This window comes from Pseudophryne corroboree, chromosome 3 (assembly GCF_028390025.1).
Source record: "Pseudophryne corroboree isolate aPseCor3 chromosome 3, aPseCor3.hap2, whole genome shotgun sequence".
Taxonomy (NCBI): Eukaryota; Metazoa; Chordata; class Amphibia; order Anura; family Myobatrachidae; genus Pseudophryne; species Pseudophryne corroboree.
The window spans coordinates 358,618,168-358,630,305 of NC_086446.1; the positions used below are offsets into that span (position 1 = coordinate 358,618,168).

At 40.2% G+C, this 12,138-nt stretch overlaps 3 pseudogenes; 2 read left to right on the forward strand and 1 right to left on the reverse strand.

Moving 5' to 3' along the window:
• Positions 1–350: 350 nt before the first annotated feature.
• On the reverse strand, positions 351–468 carry LOC134896375 (5S ribosomal RNA; annotated as a pseudogene).
• A 9,862-nt stretch (positions 469–10,330) lies between these two features.
• Positions 10,331–10,448, forward strand: LOC134897036 (5S ribosomal RNA; annotated as a pseudogene).
• Positions 10,449–10,597: 149 nt separating this feature from the next.
• Positions 10,598–10,715, forward strand: LOC134896707 (5S ribosomal RNA; annotated as a pseudogene).
• The last annotated feature ends 1,423 nt before the right edge of the window (positions 10,716–12,138 follow it).

Genomic DNA, 12,138 nt, shown 5'->3' on the forward strand with positions numbered 1-12,138 from the left:
TAATGATTGGTATAATGTGAAGTGAAATAAATGATAAAATGAGATAAAACTTAACCTTTAATTGTTTCTTGAATAAAAGGAAATAAATGTGAAATTATTTTGAGACTCGTGTCTGATGTTTAGAATAAGGACCTTGTTTAACCTTTTTAACAAATGAGGTACAAGGTAATGAAGGAAGGTGAAGATATCAGAAAAAATGTGTTTAATGGATACCATAAAATTCTGATGAAATGAGGGTATCCAGAAGAGTCACTGTACATGCCTTGGAATAAAGGTTTTAATAGTGGCGTGATAAGGTTGGGTTAAGGTAAAGGAAGATGGCAAAAAGAATCTTTTAAGAGAGAAAAGGGGGCCCACTGCACCTGGTATTCTCAGGAGGTTTCCCTTCCTGATACTGACCAGGCCATACCTGCTTAGCTTCCGAGATCGGACAAGATCGGGCGTATTCAGGGTAGTATGGCCGTGGGCCTGTTGTTTGAAATGTAAGAAAAGAAATAAGAGGGGAAATCCACTCCTATTATCTGTACTGTACATAAGTCAAAACCATGAATAGTCCGGGAGGGTTTTTCCAGAAGCAGGAATGTGAGAAGCGTTGGATGAGATTTTTCCTTTTAAAAGGCCCACTGCACCTGGTATTCTCAGGAGGTTCACCTTCCTAGTACTGACCAGGCCATGCCTGCTTAGCTTCCGAGATTGGACAGGAACGGCGTATTCAGGGTAGTATGGCCGTGGGCCAGTATAAAGGAAATATGAATGGAATGGGAGAATACACAAACTCTGCTTTCTGTACTTCACACTCAACCAAGGCTATAGATAGTCTCAAAATGGTATTTCCAGACAAGGGTGTGTCAGGATAATTCTGAGTGTCTAGGATTTATTAAGGCACAGGATAAATTTGATAGAGGTGTTGTGTGGTAGGTAGAGTTTTGCAGATAGTGAGCTCTCATGAAAATGCTGAATGAAGATATGTACTGTGTATGTGTGTATCTTAATCCATAGATTAAGAAATAACAATTGATAAATGAGAATCAGAGCTCAGAAACGGCTCATAGATGGTTCAATGACAATAAACGCTATAATTGCTAGTCCCCTAAAGGGAAACCAGATGAGTAATCATATGCTGGCAAAGAGCTCAAGGCTGGCTCACAGATAATACATATAGCCTTATAGTGAGAGTGAAATTGATCAATACCAAATATTAAAGAACAGAGTTCAGAACTGACTCAAAGATGGTTAGATGACAATTAATACTATAATTGCTGGTCCCCTGAAGGGAAGCCAGATGAGTGATCATATGCTGGTAAGGAGCTCAGGGCTGGCTCATAAATAGTACAATTAGCCTTATAATAAGAGTGAGATTTATTGATACTAAATACTCGATGATTAATGCCAATGAATAAAAAATGCTACCATAAATAAACTTATAACAAAATCAAGGTTGAATACCTAAAGCTAGTAAATAAACTTTAGAGGCATAGGCGGGAAATAAGTGCAATAGAAATGTTTTGTTGTCCTATTAGGACAATATTGTACAAGTTTTTCTTCTCTGCAAATATGGTGTAATTACTGCAGATAGAACACAGTTCTAAGACAGAGAAGAGTGTAGTGGTATACAGAGGTCTAGTATCTGTTACCACTGTCACTAGGTATGCGGTCAAATCTTTACAAATTGATAGTGAGTATAAACACAAATTAAACCCTGGTGGTCTAGTGAGAATTACCACAGCACTGGTATCAATTACAGCAACAAACGGGTATATAGTCAGTGTTAGGCAGGGGATAAATTCCCATTGTGCCCTAATGATCTAGTGTTGGTTGCCGCAGCACACTTAAAACCCTGGTGGTCTAGTGTCAGTTACCACGGCCGCAAGGTATGCGGCGGATGCTGTCCTGGTCTCCTCTGTCCGAAGTCCCGCTACAGTGATGAGCGCGGCCGCCCGCTTCCGGACTGGGCGTAGCCGCGATGACGTCACTATGGACGTTCTCGACGTACGTTTCACCTGATTAGGCTTGGTCACGAGAGCCTCTCTCTACTGCTCTCCTGTGGCCAGTACTTGAGTATTGAAATGACCAATGAAGTTGTCACTTAGATTTGACAGACTGATAGTTGAACCTATCAGATCTCCGGTGGATTGACCAGTAGAATCCATATTGAAAAAGGGAAAAGGGGAGGGAAAACAGGGATGGATGGAAAGGAATAGAATAGAGAAAAAGATGGTGATGGAAGAATGTGATGATTAGAAATATGGATGAAAGTAAGAGGAAAATAAATAAATAAAAATGGGAATAAAGAAATAGAATAATAATAATAATAATAATAATAATAATAATAATAATAATAATAAAATGAAAATGAATATAGATATGAAAATAAAAATGATAATAATAATAAAAATAAAATAAGATAAAAATAATAATAATAATAAATATAAATAATAATAATAATAATAATAATAAATATAAAATTAGAAATAAATATAAAAATAAATATAAATATGAAAATAAAAATAAATAAATATAAATATAGAGGGAGAAGGGGATGAGTGAAGGTGTGCAGCAATGAAATATGGAAGAGGATGAGACTGTTATTAGACGGATGGTGAAAAGGGAAAGGGTTGTAGCTTAGGTGTGAGGATTGAAATGTGGAAAAAAGGGGGGTGACATGTAGGAGGAGTGGAGGATAGAAAAAATGATACTATGAATATAGGTGTGTAGATGGGAGAGTGAGTGAGTATTATATTAAGTGCTGTGTAAAAGAGGTATGTGAAGGGGAAGTGTAAGTAATGATGTGGTAAGATGGAATGGAATGGGGTCTTGGTGGGGCTGGAGAAGCATGGAAGAGATGTGGCAAGTGAAGGGAAAGGGTGGGGTTTAGAAAGGTGAAGTGAAGAAACGGGCTAGAGGGAAAGTGAAAGCGAGGGAATGAGCAAAAATTGATAAACAAAAGTATTAATATATAAATGTTGTGATTGACTGAGGATAGTGATGAAAAGAAGGGGGGGGGGTTTGGTGAGGAAAAGAAAGAAAAAAAGGGAGGGGGAGAAAAGAGTGGGTTTGTGGTTTAGAATGTGATAGGGAGTTGTAGAAAAAAGGGAAGAGGGAGGAGAAAAAAGAAGGAATGAGTAGCAGAGAGAAAGAGAGAGAAGGGGAAAAAAAGGGGGGAGAAAAAGAAAATAGAAGAAGGTGAGGATAGGGAAAAGGGGAAGGGGGTTGGGGTGGGGGTGTGGAAGAAAAAAAGGGGGGGATGAAATGGAATGATGAGGCGGGAAAGGAGCAGGATCAGTGGATATTGGGATTATGTGGGCAGAAAAATGCTGTAATTGATGTATTCATTTAAACCTTTGGGCATAAGAGTGTCCAGCTTGAAGATCCATTCAGATTCCTTTTTCTGGAGTGCCATGCTGTAATCTCCTCCTCTTAATCCCATTTTTACATGTTCCAGACCTGAAAAATGTAAATCTTCTATTCGACTGTCATGAAAACGTAGAAAATGTCTAGCGACTGTGGTGAGCTTCTTGAACTGGGCTAAGTCTGATTTGGCATTCCTCACTGTGCTGATATGTTGAAGTGCCCTGACTTTAAACATACGAGATGTCATGCCCACATACCTTAAATTACAGGTACATGAGATGCAATAGATCACATTCTCTGTCCTACAGTTGAAGAAATCTTGCACTGTGATCTGCTGATTGAATCTGTCCGTGATTGACGTAAGGTTAGTAACGTGTGGGCACAATTTGCATTTACCGCAGGGATAGCTACCTTTGAGAGGTCTTGGATTTGAGGGCTGCGAAAAGTAACTTCTTACCAGTTTATCTTTTAGGTTTGGTGCCCTCCTCCAGCTCATGTTGATGTTCTGGCCAATATGGTCCGAGATGTCCTCGTCCATTTTCAAGATGTGCCAATGGGTTTGCAGGATTTTTCTGGCATCTTTCCAATTCTTACAGAAGTCACCGATAAAACGTAGGGTGTTTTTATCTTCCTTAATTTTTTGTAGTAGGGAAGACCAAAGAGTCCCGTTCTACTTTCTGTACTTGAGATTTGGCTCTTTTAATAAGTCTGTTGCTATATCCTCGCTCTTTCAATCTTGCAGCCAAATCAATACTTTTAGTTTGAAACGTGGAGTCTTCAGTGCAATTCCTTTTAAGCCTAAGGAATTCTCCCTTAGGAATGTTTTTAATGGTTGATGGAAAATGGCTGCTAGTTGAATGAAGTAAGCTGTTGGTTGAAGTCTCTTTCCTGAAGATTTCAGTGGCTATTGTGTTGGTCTCGTCTCGATATATCCTGAGATCAAGAAATGGAATGGAGGATTTGCTGCTGGTGTATATAAATTTCATATTGATCTGATTGGCAGTGAGAGAAAGGATATATTGGTCCAATTTGTCTTGGGTACCATCCCAGATCATAAAAATGTCGTCGATGTAACGTATCCAAATCAGAATGTGGTTGGTGTATTCCTCTTGATCATCATTAAATACCATTTCCCGTTCCCACCAGCCTAAAAAGAGGTTCGCGTATGTGGGGGCACATGCCGCCCCCATAGCGGTGCCTCTGGTCTGTATATAGAAACGATTGTTGAAAAGAAAGTAGTTGTGATTCAACACAAAATGGAGTAGTTCCAAAAGGAAATCCTGAAAGTCACCAGTGTCACACATAGACAGAAAATATTTGACTGCGTTGATGCCCAAATCGTGTTTGATGGATGTATATAGAGATTCAACGTCTAATCCAACCATTATGTGGGAGTCTTCCAATCGTATACCTTGGATTTTCTTCAGGACATCAGTCGTATCTTTGACATATGAAGGAAGGGTGAGGACATGTTGTCGCAAATGGACATCGAGGAAGCAGCTGGCTTTCTCCAGAAGGCCCCCATTACCTGATATAATGGGTCGTCCAGGTGGATTGTCCACATTTTTGTGGACTTTTGGTAGCAGATAAAGTGTCGGCGTCCTTGGGTGCGGGGTATTCAAATAGTCCCATTCTGTTTTTGTGATGGTACCTTGTTAAAGGTATTTGTTAATGATCCGAGAATATAGACTTGAAAAGTTCTGTGTGGGATCAAATAAAGTCGTCTTGTAACAGGAGGTATCTTTTAATTGTCTATTGGCCTCTTTGAGGTATAGTGTAGTAGGCCATATCACAATATTTCCTCCTTTGTCTGACATTTTGATCTGTACGTCATCCCATTTTTGCATCTCTTTTATGGCTGTTTTCTGTTGTCTGGATAAGTTGCCAATTGTTTTGAAGGATTTCTGGCGCCGGTAAAGTATGTCAAAGTCACGTGACACCAGATCCAAAAACACCTTTATCTCAGGACTTTGGTTATCCTGAGGATAAAAGGTTGACTTGTTTTACAGATAGGGCGGGTGGAAGTGGAGGGTTGTTCGTCCGATAGTTCCTCTAGAATGGCTAGAGCATCTTGTTCCTGCTGTGACCAGTCAACTGAGTCACTGTTCGGCAGGAGAATGGCCTTATCTTTTTTGGAAAAATGTTTTTTGAGTAAAAGTTTGCGGCCAAAATGTCGGAGATTTATTTCCCACTTGAAACGGTCGAAATGATTAGTCGGTGAGAACGAGAGACCTTTCTCAAGGACACTGGTTTGGTCTTGCGTGAGAACATGTGTGGATAGATTGATTATCCTTAGTTTGGTGAGGCCCTCATTGGTTACTTCTGTTTCCTGGAGGGGTATCGTCTTTGCTGCGGTGACCGCCATCTTTGTCTTGATGTTCTTCCTCCCCCCCCGCCTGGTTTTTGTTTTGTAGGGTATCCACGGGCCTTGCCCCTGCCTACCTCTAAAAAAGAGGCAGATGTAGAAGTAGAGTGGTGACTGGAATTCCTCCTGCGATCGAAAGGATCTCTTAAATCTGAGTTGGAATCCGGGTGATCTTCTGTATCTGATGGTTCGACTTCAGAGGATGATGGTGTATAATCCCGTCTGGTCGCTTCCCTTCTGCGAGTTTGTTGGGTCCATTTAAAAATGTGTCCAGAAGTAAAGTCGCGTTTATCCCTTGCGAACTTGGATTTCTTCCTTTCAATGATGTTATCCTCATATGACTCAAGATCTTTTTTCATTTTGCAGAAGAAATCTTGAAAGGAAGGATTACCTTCCCATTGTTCCAATTTTTGGCCCAAGGTATCAATTTCTTTAGTACATTCTTCCATGATTAGGTGATTGTGTTTTATTAGAATACCCATTAAGTCCTGGGAGCATTTTAAGAGACAGTGTTCCCAATCTTTACGTAGATTATCTGTGGAGAGTGCGAATGAAGGAAAAAGTTTAGGCCGTAGACCTCTTGGAGATATTTTTTGTCTGCAATAGTGTTCCAAACTAGTTAAATCCCAATCGACTCTAATGCGTCTTTTGAGAGTTCTCTTCAAATGAGAGAGGTCATCTTCCCAATTGGTCTCTGTAATGGGATCAGGGATCTTGATAGGAAAGATAGTATCTAGGTCTTCTATAGATCTTTTGTTCTTCAGTTCAGTTTTTAAACTGAAAGTACTCATATTCGTACTGGTCGTTGGAGCTGAGAGAGAGGCGTCTGAAATTCTTGAAACAGGGGCTTAAAGGGAAAGGTTCAAAAGTAAATCATAAATAGAACAAAAAGTTCTAATTGTGGCTTGAAATTCTGCCTGGATGACTGTGCTGGGTCCGAGAGCTGAGGAAAAGACCTCAGTACCAAGAATTGTATAAAGATAAATTCAGTATGGAACCGCACTAGTCTTACAATCTAAACAAAGTATAGAAATGACATCAAAGATGAAAAAATCCTCCATTCCATTTCTTGATCTCAGGATATATCGAGATGAGACCAACACAATAGCCACTGAAATCTTCAGGAAAGAGACTTCAACCAACAGCTTACTTCATTCAACTAGCAGCCATTTTCCATCAACCATTAAAAACATTCCTAAGGGAGAATTCCTTAGGCTTAAAAGGAATTGCACTGAAGACTCCACCTTTCAAACTAAAAGTAATGATTTGGCTGCAAGATTGAAAGAGCGAGGATATAGCAACAGACTTATTAAAAGAGCCAAATCTCAAGTACAGAAAGTAGAACGGGACTCTTTGGTCTTCCCTACTACAAAAATTAAGGAAGATAAAAACACCCTACGTTTTATCGGTGACTTCTGTAAGAATTGGAAAGATGCCAGAAAAATCCTGCAAACCCATTGGCACATCTTGAAAATGGACGAGGACATCTCGGACCATATTGGCCAGAACATCAACATGAGCTGGAGGAGGGCACCAAACCTAAAAAATAAACTGGTAAGAAGTTACTTTTCGCAGCCCTCAAATCCAAGACCTCTCAAAGGTAGCTATCCCTGCGGTAAATGCAAATTGTGCCCACACGTTACTAACCTTACGTCAATCACGGACAGATTCAATCAGCAGATCACAGTGCAAGATTTCTTCAACTGTAGGACAGAGAATGTGATCTATTGCATCTCATGTACCTGTAATTTAAGGTATGTGGGCATGACATCTCGTATGTTTAAAGTCAGGCACTTGAACATATCAGCACAGTGAGGAATGCCAAATCAGACTTAGCCCAGTTCAAGAAGCTCACCACAGTCGCTAGACATTTTCTACGCTTTCATGACAGTCGAATAGAAGATTTACATTTTTCAGGTCTGGAACATGTAAAAATGGGATTAAGAGGAGGAGATTAGAGCATGGTACTCCAGAAAAAGGAATCTGAATGGATCTTCAAGCTGGACACTCTTATGCCCAAAGGTTTAAATGAATACATCAATTACAGCATTTTTCTACCCACATAATCCCAATATCCACTGATCCTGCTCCTTTCCCGCCTCATCATTCCATTTCATCCCCCCCTTTTTTTCTTCCACACCCCCACCCCAACCCCCTTCCCCTTTTCCCTATCCTCACCTTCTTCTATTTTCTTTTTCATTTTCTTTTTCTCCCCCCTTTTTTTCCCCTTCTCTCTCTTTCTCTCTGCTACTCATTCCTTCTTTTTCCTCCCCCCTCTTCCCTTTTTTCTACAACTCCCCATCACATTCTAAACCACAAACCCACTCTTTTCTCCCCCTCCCTTTTTTTCTTTCTTTTCCTCACCAAACCCCCCCCCTTCTTTTCATCACTATCCTCAGTCAATCACAACATTTATATATTTATACTTTTGTTTATCAATTTTTGCTCATTCCCTCGCTTTCACTTTCCCTCTAGCCCATTTCTTCACTTCACCTTTCTAAACCCCACCCTTTCCCTTCACTTGCCACATCTCTTCCATGCTTCTCCAGCCCCACCAAGACCCCATTCCATTCCATCTTACCACATCATTACTTACACTTCCCCTTCACATACCTCTTCTACACAGCACTTAACATAATACTCACTCACTCTCCCATCTACACACCTATATTCATAGTATCATTTTTTCTATCCTCCACTCCTCCTACACGTCACCCCACTTTTTCCACATTTCAATCCTCACACCTAAGCTACAACCCTTTCCCTTTTCACCATCCATCTAATAACAGTCTCATCCTCTTCCATATTTCATTGCTGCACACCTTCACTCATCCCCCTTCTCCCTCTATATTTATATTTATTTATTTTCATTTTTATATTTATATTTATTTTTATATTTATTTCTAATTTTATATTTATTATTATTATTTATATTTATATTTATTATTATTTTTATTTTTATTTTTATCTTATTTTATTATTATTATCATTTTTATTTTCATATCTATATTCATTTTCATTTTATTATTATTATTATTATTATTATTATTCTATTTCTTTATTCCCATTTTTATTTATTTATTTTCCTCTTACTTTCATCCATATTTCTAATCATCACATTCTTCCATCACCATCTTTTTCTCTATTCTATTCCTTTCCATCCATCACTGTTTTCCCTCCCCTTTTCCCTTTTTCAATATGGATTCTACTGGTCAATCCACCGGAGATCTGATAGATTCAACTATCAGTCTGTCAAATCTAAGTGACAACTTCATTGGTCATTTCAATACTCAAGTACTGGCCACAGGAGAGCAGTAGAGAGAGGCTCTCATGACCAAGCCAAATCAGGTGAAACGTACGTCGAGAACGTCCATAGTGACGTCATCGCGGCTACGCCCAGTCCGAAAGCGGGCGGCCGCGCTCATCACTGTAGCGGGACTTCGGACAGAGGAGACCAGGACAGCATCCGCCGCATACCTTGCGGCTGTGGTAACTGACACTAGACCACCAGGGTTTTAAGTGTGCTGCGGCAACCAACACTAGATCATTAGGGCACAATGGGAATTTATCCCCTGCCTAACACTGACTATATACCCGTTTGTTGCTGTAATTGATACCAGTGCTGTGGTAATTCTCACTAGACCACCAGGGTTTAATTTGTGTTTATACTCACTATCAATTTGTAAAGATTTGACCGCATACCTAGTGACAGTGGTAACAGATACTAGACCTCTGTATACCACTACACTCTCCTCTGTCTTAGAACTGTGTTCTATCTGCAGTAATTACACCATATTTGCAGAGAAGAAAAACTTGTACAATATTGTCCTAATAGGACAACAAAACATTTCTATTGCACTTATTTCCCACCTATGCCTCTAAGGTTTATTTACTAGATTTAGGTATTCAACCTTGATTTTGTTATAAGTTTATTTATGGTAGCATTTTTTATTCATTGGCATTAATCATCGAGTATTTAGTATCAATCAATCTCACTCTTATTATAAGGCTAATTGTACTATTTGTGAGCCAGCCCTGAGCTCCTTACCAGCATATGATCACTCATCTGGCTTCCCTTCAGGGGACCAGCAATTATAGTGTTAATTGTCATCTAACCATCTTTGAGTCAGTTCTGAACTCTGTTCTTTAATAATTGGTATTGATCAATTTCACTCGCACTATAAGGCTATATGTATTATCTGTGAGCCAGCCTTGAGCTCTTTGCCAGCATATGATTACTCATCTGGTTTCCCTTTAGGGGACTAGCAATTATAGCGTTTATTGTCATTGAACCATCTATGAGCCGTTTCTGAGCTCTGATTCTCATTTATCAATTGTTATTTCTTAATCTATGGATTAAGATACACACATACACAGTACATATCTTCATTCAGCATTTTCATGAGAGCTCACTATCTGCAAAACTCTACCTACCACACTACACCTCTATCAAATTTATCCTGTGACTTAATAAATCCTAGACACTCAGAATTATCCTGACACACCCTTGTCTGGAAATACCATTTTGAGACTATCTATAGCCTTGGTTGAGTGTGAAGTACAGAAAGCAGAGTTTGTGTATTCTCCCATTCCATTCATATTTCCATTATACTGGCCCACGGCCATACTACCCTGTATACGCCCGATCCTGTCCAATCTCGGAAGCTAAGCAGGCATGGCCTGGTCAGTACTAGGAAGGTGAACCTCCTGAGAATACCAGGTGCAGTGGGCCTTTTAAAAGGAAAAATCTCATCCAACGCTTCTCACATTCCTGCTTCTGGAAAAACCCTCCCGGACTATTCATGGTTTTGACTTATGTACAGTACAGATAATAGGAGTGGATTTCCCCTCTTATTTCTTTTCTTACATTTCAAACAACAGGCCCACGGCCATACTACCCTGAATACGCCCGATCTTGTCCGATCTCGGAAGCTAAGCAGGTATGGCCTGGTCAGTATCAAGAAGGGAAACCTCCTGAGAATACCAGGTGCAGTGGGCCCCCTTTTCTCTCTCAAAAGATTCTTTTTGCCATCTTCCTTTACCTTAACCCAACCTTGCTACCATATCACGCCACTATTAAAACCTTTATTCCAAGGCATGTACAGTGACTCTTCTGGATACCCTCATTTCATCAGAATTTTATGGTATCCATTAAACACATTTTTTCTGATATCTTCACCTTCCTTCATTACCTTGTACCTCATTTGTTAAAAAGGTTAAACAAGGTCCTTATTCTAAACATCAGACACGAGTCTCAAAATTATTTCACATTTATTTCTTTTTATTCAAGAAACAATTAAAGGTTAAGTTTTATCTCATTTTATCATTTATTTCACTTCACATTATACCAATCATTACAAACGAGTGCTCCCAAACAAGGGTTTTTGTCTTTTCTCTCCTTTTCAATTGTAGACCAGCCAATTAGCACCTAGCTGCCATGTTGCAGACTTTGTTTGAAAAATGACAGTAAGGAGCTGATTGGTTCATACGGTAGTTTATCTCGCTCCACTTTATCATCTCCAAGGCTTAGTACATCACCCCCATAGTACCAAGTCCCAACCAGACAAACAGGTTTTACACTGGTTCCCATAGCACAATAATGTACAATGGGGGTCATTCTGAGTTGATCGCTCGCTAACTAGTTTTATCAGCTGTGCAAACGCTATGCCGCCGTGCACTGGGAGTGTATTTTAGCTTAGAAGAAGTGCGAACGAATGTATCGCAGAGCGCCTGCAAAAATTTTTTGTTTAGTTTCAGAGTATCTCAAAACCTACTCAGTGCTTGCGATCACTTCAGCCTATTCAGTTCCGGATTTGACGTCATACACCCGCCCAGCGTTCGCCCAGCCACGCCTGCGTTTTTCCTGGCATGCCTGCGTTTTTCCGCACACTCTCTGAAAACGGTCAGTTGCCTCCCAGAAATGCCCACTTCATGTCAATCACTCTGCGGCAAGCAGTGCGACTGAAATGCATCGCTAGACCATGTGCAAAACTACATAGTTCGTTGTGCCGTATGTCGCGCGTGTGTATTGCGCCGCATACGCATGTGCAGAACTGCCGATTTTAAGCCTGATAGCTGCGCTGCGAACCAATTCAGCTAGCGATCAACTCAGAATGACCCCCAATGCCTTTTCTTTGAATTCCATGGTAACACAGACCTACATTATCTGAATTTGATAGCACTATTAAATCTCTAAAGGGGGTTACACACGGAGAGATCTGTGCTTAATTTCTTAGCAATCTGACCAGATTGCTTAGAAATTAAGCACACATCGCTCCATGTGTATGCCCCATAGCAATAGGGATGCGCGGCCCCGCGCGTCGCTATCACCAGTACTAGATTGGCATGCAGGCTCAATCTAGTAGATCACTCACTTCACTTCTGGGTGTAGGGAGCGTCCCCCTCGCTCAGCACACATTGCG